This window comes from Arachis ipaensis, chromosome B4 (genome assembly GCF_059453495.1).
Source record: "Arachis ipaensis isolate K30076 ecotype BB chromosome B4, ASM5945349v1, whole genome shotgun sequence".
In the NCBI taxonomy this organism is placed as follows: domain Eukaryota; kingdom Viridiplantae; phylum Streptophyta; class Magnoliopsida; order Fabales; family Fabaceae; genus Arachis; species Arachis ipaensis.
Genome location: NC_142439.1, coordinates 69,621,858 through 69,632,079, shown reverse-complemented (window position 1 = coordinate 69,632,079; position 10,222 = coordinate 69,621,858). Strand labels below are relative to the sequence as shown.

The following is a 10,222-nucleotide window of genomic DNA, read 5'->3' as shown; positions in this document are numbered from 1 at the left end:
TTTCATGGTGAGGAATTTCTCATGCTCTTGTTGAGGTCCATGAGTGGACTCTCTTGATGTACAGTCAAATGCTCTACTACTAAGATATGGACCCTTGAGATGAATCTCTCCATCTCTCATGACTCAGAGGTGGAAGCTTTTGCCTTCCCTTTCCTCTTTCTTGAGGTTTCTCTGGCCTTAGGTGTCATAAATGGTTATGGAAAAATAAAAAGCAACGCTTTTACCACACCAAACTTAGAATGTTTGCTCGTCCCTGAGCAAAAGAAGAAAGAAAGAAGGAGAAGAAGAAGAAGAAGAAAAATGGAGGAGAGGGAGAGAGGTGTATGGTTCGGTCAAAGGGGTTTTAGGTGGTTATGATGTGTGAAACGGAAGGAGTGATGGTTCGAATTTGAGTGGGTGGTTGTAGGTAGGTTGTATGATGGTTTTGCAGGAGTAATGGAGGTGATTGGTGGAGGTTATTTGGGGAAGAGAGTTATAAAAAGGTGTGAAGAGGAGAAAAGAAAAGGTGGGGATCCTGTGGGGCCAAGGACTTAACATCTCTGCTCCAATTAGGCGTGTAAAACACCCTTGCTGTGCAATCCTAGCATTTAACGCCAGACTGCTGCCTATTTCTGGCGTTAAACGCCCAAATGTAGCCTGTTTCTGGCATTTAACGCCAGGTAGATGCTTGTTTCTGGCGTTAAACGCCAGACAGATACCTGTTTCTGGCGTTTAAACCCCAAAATGCTCCTCCTCCAAGGTGTGCTATTTTTAATGCTGTTTTTCATTTTGATTTTGATTTTTCAGTAGTTTTTGTGACTCCACATGATCATCAACCTAATAAAACACGAAAATAACAATAAAAATAAAATAGATATAGTTAAATAACATTGGGTTGCCTCCCAACAAGCACTTCTTTAATGTCAATAGCTTGATAGTGAGCTCTCATGGAGCCTCACAGATGTTCAGAGCATTGTTGGAACCTCCCAACACCAAACTTAGAGTTTGAATGTGGGGGTTCAACACCAAACTTAGAGTTTAGTTGTGGCCTCCCAACACCAAACTTAGAGTTTGACTGTGGGGGCTTTAGTTGACTCTGCAGTGAGAGAAGCTTTTCATGCTTCCTCTCCATGGTTACAGAAGGAGATCCTTGAGTTTTAAACACAAGGTTGTCCTCATTCAGTTGAAGGACTAACTCTCCTCTGTCCACATCAATCACAACTCTTGCTGTGGCTAGGAAGGGTCTTCCAAGGATGATGGATTCATCCTCATCCTTCCCAGTGTCTATGATTATAAAATCAGTAGGGATGTAAAGGTTTTCAACCTTTACTAACACATCCTATACTAGTCCATAAGCCTGTTTTCTTGAGTTGTCTGCCATCTCTAATGAGATTCTAGCAGCTTGCACCTCAAAGATCCCAAGTTTTTCCATTACAGAGAGTGGCATTAAGTTTATTCCTGACCCCAGGTCACACAGAGCCTTCTCAAAGGTCATGGTGCCTATATTACAGAGAATTAGGAATTTACCAGGATCCTATTTCTTTTGAGGTAATTTCTGCCTATCCAATGCATTCAGTTCATTGGTGAGCAAGGGAGGTTCACCTTCCCAAGTCTCATTACCAAATAGTTTGGCATTCAGCTTCATGATTGCACCAAGGTACTTAGCAACTTGCTCTTCAGTAACATCTTCATTCTCTTCAGAAGAAAGATACTCATCAGAGCTCATGAAAGGCAGAAGGAGGTTCAATGGAATCTCTATGATCTCTAAGTGAGCCTCAGATTCCTTTGGTCCTCAAAGGAAAACTCCTTATTGGTCACTGAACGTCCCAGGAGGTCTTCCTCACTAGGATTCACGTCCTTCTCCTCCCTTGTAGGCTCGGCCATGATGGTCAAATCAATGGCCTTGCACTCTCTCTTTGAATTTTCTTCTGTATTGCTTGGGAGAGTACTAGGAGGAGTTTCAGTGACCCTTTTACTCTGCTGGCCCACTTGTGCCTCCAAATTTCTAATGGAGGGCATTGTTTAATTCATGAAACTTAAAGTAGCCTTATATAGATCAGAGACTATATTTGCTAAGCTAGATGGATTCTGCTCAGAATTCTCTGTCTGTTGCTGAGTGGATGATGGAAAAGGCTTGCTATTGCTAAACCTGTTTCGTCCACCATTATTAAAGCCTTGTTGAGGCTTTTGTTGATCCTTCCATGAGAAATTTGGATGATTTCTCCATGAGGGATTATAGGTGTTTCCATAGGGTTCACCCATGTAATTCACCTCTGCTATTGCAGGGTTCTCGGGATCATAAGCTTCTTCTACAGAAGATGCCTCTAAAGTACTGTTGGATGATTCCTTCAATCCATTCAGACTCTAAGAGATCATATTGACTTGTTGAGTCAATATTTTATTCTGAGCCAATATGGCATTCAGAGTATCAATTTCAAGAACTCCCTTCCTCATAGGCATCCCATTACTCACAGGATTCCTTTCAGAAGTGTACATGAACTCGTTATTTGCAACCATGTCAATGAGTTCTTGAGCTTCTACAGGCATTTTTTTTAGGTGAATGGATCCACCTGCAGAATGGTCCAATGACATCTTTGATAACTCAGACAGACCATCATAGAATATATCCAGGATGGTCCATTCTGAAAGCATGTCAGAAGGACACTTTTTAGTCAGTTCCTTGTATCTCTCCCAAGCTTCATAGAGGGACTCACCTTCTTTCTATTTGAAGGTTTGAACATCCACTCTAAGCTTACTAAGCTTTTGAGGAGGAAAGAACTTGGCTAAGAAAGCCGTGACCAGCTTATCCCAAGAGTTCAGGCTATCCTTAGGTTGAGAGTCCAACCATATTCTAGCTCTGTCTCTTACAGCAAATGGGAAAAGCATAAGCCCGTAGACCTCGGGATCAACCCCATTGGTCTTAACAGTATCACAGATCTGCAAGAATTCAGTTAAGAACTAAAAAGGATCTTCTGATAGAAGTCCATGAAACTTGCAATTCTGTTGCATCAGAGAAACTAATTGAGGTTTAAGCTCAAAATTGTTTGCTCCAATGGCAGGGATTGAGATGCTTCTTCCATGTAAATTAGAATTTGGTGCAGTAAAGTCACCAAGGATCTTCCTTGTATTGTTATTATTTTCGGCCATGTCTCCTTCTTTTTCGAAAATTTTAGTAAAGTTCTCTTCAGAGTGTTGTGTTTTAGCTTCTCTTAGCTTCCTCTTCAGAGTCCTTTCAGGTTCTGGATTAGCTTCAACAAGAATGTTCTTATCCTTGCTCCTGCTCATGTGAAAAAGAAGAGAACAGAAAAGAAAATATGGAATCCTCTATGTCACAGTATAGAGATTCCTTATGTAAGTATAAGAAGAGAATAATAGAGGAAGGAAAAGATAAGAATCCAAACACAAGGGAGAGGAATGAGTTCAAATTCTTGGGTGAAAGAGGGGTGTTAGTAGATGAATAAATAAACAGAAGGAGATGAGGGATGGAATTTTCGAAAATAATTGAAAAGAAAAGAAAAATATTTTTGTTTTTAAATTAAAAATTATAATTAAAATTCGAAAATAAGAAAAGAAATAAAATTAAAATTAAAATTTAAAATAATTAGTTAATTAAAAAGGAAGTTTGAAAAAGAGGGAAGGGATTTTCGAAAATTAGAAAGAGAGAGTTAGTTAGGTAGTTTTGGAAAAGATAAAAATCAAACAAAAAGTTAAGTGGTTAATTGAAAAAGATTTTGAAAATTAGATTTTGAAGAGATAAGAAGTTAGAAAAGATTTTGAAATTGATTTTGAAAAAGATGTGATTGAAACTTATTTTGAAAAAGATTTGAAAAAGAAATTTAAAAAGATTTGATTTTGAAAATTAAAGTTGATTACTTGACTAACAAGAAACTAAAAAGATATAATTTGAAATTTAAAGATTGAACCTTTCTTAATAGGCAAGTAACAAACTTAAAAATTTTTGAATCAATCACATTAATTGTTAGTAAATATTTTGAAATTATGAACAAGATAAGAAAAAGATTTTTGAAAATTAATTTGAAATTTTCGAAAATATGAAAGAAAAAATGAGAAAGATTTGATTTTTGAAAAAGATTTGAAAAAGATAGAATTTTTAAATTGAAAATTTGATTTGACTTATAAGAGACAACTAGATTTTAAAAATTTTTGAAAAATTCAAGTCAAATAATCAAATTTTATGATAAAAAAAAGGGAAAGGTATTTTTTGATTTTTAAATTTTTAATGATGGAAGAGAAAAACATCAAAAAGACTCAATGCATGAAAGTTTTGGATCAAAACACATGATGCATGCAAGAACACTATGAATGTCAAGATGAACACCAAGAACTTATTTTTGAAAATTTTCAAGAAAAGAAAAACATGCAAGACACCAAACTTAGAAATTTTCAATGTTGAGACATTGATAATTCAAAGATGCATATGAGAAACAAGAAAAGACACAAAACAAGAAATTTTAAAGATCAAACAAGAATACTTACCAAGAACAACTTGAAGATCATGAAGAATGCAATGCATGGATTTTCGAAAAATGCAAGAAAGTTTGTAAAATATGCAATTGACACCTGGTGCACGAATTGTGAATCACACTTTTCGCAACTCGTACAAAAAGTGTATAAATTATCCGCTCATCACAACACCAAACTTAAATTGTTGCTTGTCCCTAAGCAACTGAAAATCAAATAGGATAAAAAGAAGAGAATATACTATAAATTCCAAACTATCAATGAAACATAGCTTCAATCATATGAGCGGGACTTATAGCTTTTTGCCTCTTGAATAGTTTTGGCATCTCACTTTATCCATGGAGGTTCAAAATGATTGGCATCTATAGGAACTCAGAGTTCAGATAGTGTTATTGACTCTCCTAGTTCAGCATGATGATTCTTGAACACAGCTTCTTTATGAGTCTTGGCCGTGGCCCTAAGCACTTTGTTTTCCAGTATTACCACCGGATACATAAATGCCACAGACACATAATTGGGTGAACCTTTTCAGATTGTGACTCAGCTTTGCTAAAGTCCCCAATTAGAGGTGTCCAGGGTTCTTAAGCACACTCTTTTTTTGCTTTGGACCTTGACTTTAACCGCTCAGTCTCAAGTTTTCACTTGACACCTACACGCCACAAGCACATGGTTAGGGACAGCTTGGTTTAGCCGCTTAGACCAGGATTTTATTCCTTTAGGCCCTCCTATCCACTGATGCTCAAAGCCTTGGGATCCTTTTTATTTGCCCTTGCCTTTTGGTTTTAAGGGTTATTGGCTTTTTGCTCTTGCCTCTTGGTTTTAAGAGCTTTTGGCTTTTTCTACTTGCTTTTTCTTTTTCTTTCTAATTTTTTTTTGCCTATTTTTTTTCTCTGCAAGCTTTGTTCTTTGCTGCTTTTTCTTTCTTCAAGAATCATTTTTATGATTTTTCAGATTATCAAATAACATGTCTCCTTATCATCATTCTTTCAAGAGCCAACATATTTAACATTCTTAAACAACAACTTCAAAAGACATATGTACTGTTCAAGCATTCATTCAGAAAACAAGAAGCATTGTTACCACATCAACATAATTAAACTAAGTTCAAGGATAAATTCGAAACTCATGTACTTCTTGTTCTTTTGAATTAAAACATTTTTCATTTAAGAGAGTTGATGGATTCCTAGGACATTCATAACTTTAAGACATAGTTACTAACTACTAATGATCATGTAATGAAGACACAAACATAGATAAGCACTTAACATAGAGAAAACGAAAAACAGAAGAAATAGGAACAAGGAATGAATCCACCTTAGTGATGGTGGCGTTTCCTTCTTGAGGAACCAATGATGTCCTTGAGCTCTTCTATGTCTCTTCCTTGTCTTTGTTTCTCCTTCCTCATTGCTTTTTAATCTTCTCTTATTTCATGAAGGATGATGGAGTGCTCTTAATGTTCCACCCTTAGTTGTCCCATGTTGGAACTTAATTCTTCTAGGGAGGTATTGATTTGCTCCCAATAGTTTTGTGGAGGAAAATACATTTGGGGCATCTCCGGGGCTCATGGTGATGAGCTTCTTGCGTCTCTTGAGCTCCATGAATGGGCTCTCTTGCTTGCTCCATCTTTTTCTTAGTGATGGGCTTGTGAGATGAATCTTTCCATCTCCATGGCTCAGAGGTGGAAGCAATTGTCTTCCCTTTCCTCTTTCTTGAGGTTTCTCTGGCCTTTAGGTGCCATTAATGGTTATGGAAAAACAAAAAAAAGCTATGCTTTTACCACACCAAACTTAGAATGTTGCTCACCCTCGAGCAAAAGAAGAAAGAATAGAAGAAGAAGAAGAAGATATGGAGGAGATGGAGGGATGTGTGTATGGATGTGAGTGGTGAATGGAAAACAGAAGGGATGATCATGAATGGAGAGAGAGAGAGAGGGTGAGGTGGGTGGAGATTCTGTGGGGTTCACAGATCCTGAGATGATCCTGTGGGGTCCACAGATCTTGAGGTGATCCTGTGGTGTCCATAGATCCGGAGGTGTCAAGGATTTACATCCCTGTACCCATTAGGCATGTAAAATGCCCTTGCACACAACTCTGGGTGTTCAGCGCCAGGTTGGTGCCCATTTTTGGCGTTCAACGCCGATTTGTTGCCCATTTCTGGCATTGAACGCCAGAACCATGCTTGTTCTGGGCGTTCAGCGCCCAGATGATGCCCATTTTGGGCGTTCAGCGCCCAGATACTGCCCATTTTGGGCGTTCAACGCCTGAACCATGCTCTGTTCTGGCGTTGAACGCCAAGCAGATGCTTCCTCTAGGGTGTGATTTTTCTTCTGCTGTTTTTGATTCCGTTTTCAATTTTTTATATTTATTTTGTGACTCCACATGATCATGAACCTACAAAGACATATAACTAAGAAAAATATAGTTAGATAAATAAAAATTGGGTTACCTCCCAACAAGCGCTTCTTTAATGTCAATAGCTTGACAGTGGGCTCTCATGGAGCCTCACAGATGTTCAGAGCATTGTTGAGACTCTCCAACACCAAACTTAGAGTTTGGATATGGGAGTTCAACACCAAACTTAGAGTTTGGTTGTGGCCTCCCAATACCAAACTTAGAGTTTGACTGTGAGGGCTTTGTTTGACTCTGCTTTGAGAGAAGCTTTTTCTGCTTCCTCTCCATGGATGCAGAGAGAGATCCTTGAGTTGTAAACACAAGGTTGTCCTTATTTAATTGAAGGATCAATTCTCCTCTGTCCACATCAATCACAACTCTTGCTGTGGCTAGGAAAGGTCTTCCTAGGATGATGGATTCATCCTCTTCCTTTCCAGTATCCAGGACTATGAAATCAGCAGGGATGTAAAGGCCTTCAACATTTACTAACACGTCCTCTACTTGTCCATAAGCCTGTTTTCTTGAATTGTCTGCCATCTCTAATGAGATTTTAGCAGCTTGCACCCCATAGATTCCCAGTTTCTCTATTACAGAGAGGGGCATGAGGTTTATCCCTGAACCAAGGTCACACAGAGCCTTAAAGATCATGGTGCCTATGGTACAAGGTATTATGAACTTTCCAGGATCCTGTTTCTTCTGAGGCAATGTCAGTTGATCCAGATCACTTAGTTCATTGGTGAACAAGGGATGTTCATCTTCCCAAGTTCCAATACCAAATAATTTAGCATTCAGCTTCATGATTGCACCAAGAAACTTGGTAGTTTGCTCTTCAGTAACATCCTCATTCTCTTCAGAAGAGGAATACTCATCAGAGCTCATGAATGGCATAAGGAGGTTCAATGGAATCTCTATGGTCTCTAGATGAGCCTCAGAGTCCTTTGGTTCCTCAGAGGGAAGCTCCTTATTGAGCACTGGACGTCCTAGGAGGTCTTCCTCCTTGGGATTCACGTCCTCTCCTTCCCTTACAGGTTCGGCCATGGTGCTTATGTCAATGGCCTTGGACTCTCCTTTTGGGTTCTCTTCTGTATTGCTTGGGAGAGTACTAGGAGGGATTTTAGTGATCCTCTTACTCAGCTGACCCACTTGTGCTTCCAAATTTCTAATGGAAGACCTTGTTTCATTCATGAAACTTACAGTGGCCTTGGACAGATCAGAGACTAAGTTTTCCAAATTAGAGGTATTTTGTTTAGAATTCTCTGTCTGTTGCTGAGTGGATGATGGAAAAGGCTTGCTATTGCTAAACCTATTTCTTCCACCATTATTAAAGCCTTGTTGAGGCCTTTGATCCTTCCATGAGAGATTTGGATGATTTCTCCATGATGGATTATAGGTGTTTCCATAAGGTTCACCCATGTAATTTACCTCTGCTATTGCAGGGTTTTCAGGATCATAAGCTTCTTCTTCAGAAGATGCCTCTTGAGTACTGTTGGATGCAGCTTGCATTCCATTCAGACTCTGAGAAATCATATTGACTTGCTGAGTCAATATTTTATTCTGAGCCAATATATCCAGGATGGTCCATTCTGAAAGCATGTCAGAAGGACACTTTTTGGTCAACTATTTGTATCTTTCCCAAGCTTCATAGAGGGATTCACCATCTTTTTGCTTGAAGGTTTGAACATCCACTCTAAGCTTGCTCAGCTTTTGAGGAGGAAAAAACTTGGCTAAGAAAGCCGTGACCAGCTTATCCCAAGAGTTCACGCTGTCTTTAGGTTGAGAGTCCAACCATATTCTAGCTCTGTCTCTTACAGCAAAAGGGAAAAGCATGAGCCTGTAGACTTCAGGATCTACTCCATTAGTCTTAACAGTATCACATATCTGCAAGAATTCAGTTAAGAACTGAAAAGGATCTTCAGTTGGAAGTCCATGAAACTTGCAGTTCTGCTGCATCAGAGAAACTAATTGAGGTTTCAGCTCAAAATTGTTTGCTCCAATGGCAGGAATGGAGATGCTTCTTCCATGTAAATTGGAATTAGGTGCAGTAAAGTCACCAAGCATTCTCCTTGCATTATTGTTGGGTTCGGCTGTCATCTCCTTTACTTGTTCGAAATTTTCAATCAAGTTGTCTCTGGATTGTTGTAATTTAGCTTCTCTTAGTTTCCTCTTCAGAGTCCTTTCAGGTTCTGGATCAGCTTCAACAAGAATGCCTTTTTCCTTGTTCCTGCTCATAAGAAAGAGAAGACAAAAAGAAAAGAAGAGGAATCCTCTGTGTCACAGTAAAGAGGTTCCTTATTGTTAGTAGAAGAAAAGAAGAAGAGAAAAATCTGAACTCAGAAAGAGAGAGAGGGGGTTCGGATTTTTGGTGGGTGAGGGAGAGATGTTAGTAGATGAATAAATAAATAGAATAAGATGAGAGAGGGAAAATTTCGAAAATAATTTTTGAAAAAGAGTTAGTGATTTTTGAAAATAGTTTTTGAAAAAGGTTAGTAATTTTCGAAAATAAAAATCAAAAATTAAAATAATTAGTTAATTAAAAAGAGATTTTGAAAAAGGGGGAGATATTTTCGAAAATTAGAGAGAGAGTGTTAGTTAGGTAGTTTTAAAAAAGATAAGAAACAAACAAAAAGTTAGTTAGTTAGTTGAAACAAATTTGAAAAGATAAGAAGTTAGGAAGTTAGAAAAGATATTTTGAAATCAAATTTTTGAAAAAGGTAAGATAAGAAGATATTTTGAAAAGATATGATTGAAATTAGTTTTTGAAAAAGATTTGATTTTTTAAAATCACAATTAATGACTTGATTCACAAGAAATCACAAGATATGATTCTAGAACTTAAAGTTTGAATCTTTCTTAACAAGCAAGTAACAAACTTGAAATTTTTGAATCAAAACATTAATTGGTGATGTTATTTTAGAAAATTTGATAAAAAGAAGAAAAATATTTTTGAAAAATGTTTTTAGAATTTTCGAAAATAACTAAGAAAATTGAAAAAGATTTGATTTTTGAAAAAGATTTTGAAAAAGATAAGATTTTTAAATTGAAAATTTGATTTGACTCATAAAAACAACTAGATTTTAAAATTTTTAAAAAAGTCAAATCTAATTTTCGAATGTATGAGAGAGAAAAAGGGAAAGATATTTTTTTAATTTTTGAATTTTTATGATGAGAGAGAAAAACAAGAAAAATGATGCAATGCATGAGAATTTTAGATCAAAACATGTGATGCATGCAAGAATGCTATGAATGTCAAGATGAACACCAAGAACACTATGAAGATCATGATGAACACCAAGAACATATTTTTGAAAAAATTTTTATGCAAGGAAAACATGCAAGACACCAAACTTAGAATTCTTTAATGCTTAGACACT

The 10,222-nt window shown here is 37.2% G+C and overlaps 2 non-coding genes across 2 annotated transcripts; both read left to right on the top strand.

Moving 5' to 3' along the window:
- Positions 1–2,625: 2,625 nt before the first annotated feature.
- On the top strand, positions 2,626–2,733 carry LOC148567834 (small nucleolar RNA R71). The gene has a single exon (XR_015881542.1). It is a non-coding gene; the product is annotated as a small nucleolar RNA R71 (small nucleolar RNA).
- A 5,705-nt stretch (positions 2,734–8,438) lies between these two features.
- Positions 8,439–8,546, top strand: LOC148567833 (small nucleolar RNA R71). Its single transcript, XR_015881951.1, has one exon. It is a non-coding gene; the product is annotated as a small nucleolar RNA R71 (small nucleolar RNA).
- The last annotated feature ends 1,676 nt before the right edge of the window (positions 8,547–10,222 follow it).